This window comes from Bison bison, unplaced genomic scaffold (genome assembly GCF_000754665.1).
Source record: "Bison bison bison isolate TAMUID 2011002044 unplaced genomic scaffold, Bison_UMD1.0 scf7180017864280, whole genome shotgun sequence".
NCBI lineage: Eukaryota > Metazoa > Chordata > Mammalia > Artiodactyla > Bovidae > Bison > Bison bison.
This window is the reverse complement of record NW_011494852.1, coordinates 7,989,445-7,990,036: the sequence shown is the minus strand read 5'-3', so window position 1 is coordinate 7,990,036 and position 592 is coordinate 7,989,445. Positions and strand designations below refer to the sequence as shown.

General features: G+C 67.1%; 1 protein-coding gene across 2 annotated transcripts in view; it reads left to right on the top strand.

Annotated features, from left to right (window-relative positions):
- The first annotated feature begins 157 nt into the window (after nucleotides 1–157).
- NUMBL (numb homolog (Drosophila)-like) overlaps nucleotides 158–592 on the top strand; it is a 25,293-nt gene continuing 24,858 nt past the window's right edge. For both annotated transcript variants that reach the window (XM_010849242.1, XM_010849241.1), the window contains exon 1: nucleotides 158–292. The gene's annotated coding sequence lies outside the window, so the exon portion shown is untranslated. The remainder of the gene's footprint in view (nucleotides 293–592) is intronic.

The following is a 592-nucleotide window of genomic DNA, read 5'->3' as shown; positions in this document are numbered from 1 at the left end:
CCTGGTGCCCCCGCCCCCAAAGCTGAACCGACCGCGCACCAGGACGTCGGGGTCTGTTCACTCCCCCTCCCCTTCCCAGCAAAAAGTGCCTCGTCACCGCTTCTGCCCGCCCCCGCTGGGCCGGGAGATCTGTGGGGTTAGCTGAAAGATTTGGGGATGTGGGGCAGCGAGGCGCCTCCCGAGGCAAATTTTTCGGACGCAGAACTTAAGGGGATCTGAGCTCAGGGGTCACGGAGGGGAAGGGAGCCCACGCCTGGATGGACCGAGAAGAACCAGTGTCCGCGAGATTCACGTGCGTGCTCTGCCCAGGACGGGCCAATGGGCGTGGCGGGGCGGTGGCCACCCCGAAGAGGGCGGGGTCATATTTGCGTATAGGCGGGGCCTGCTGCTTAGGGGGCGGGGCCTCTCTGCATATCCAGCAGGCGGCAGGCCAATGGGCGGGGCTGGGGCGGGGAGCCGAAGCGGGAGGGGCGCTCCTCCGCCCCTGGAACGGAATCCTCCAGGGAGCGGAGCAGGCTAGCGAGCGTGCATCCCGCACCAACCCCCGGCCCCCACACACACACAAAACACGCCTGAGCGTTCATCTTGGTCC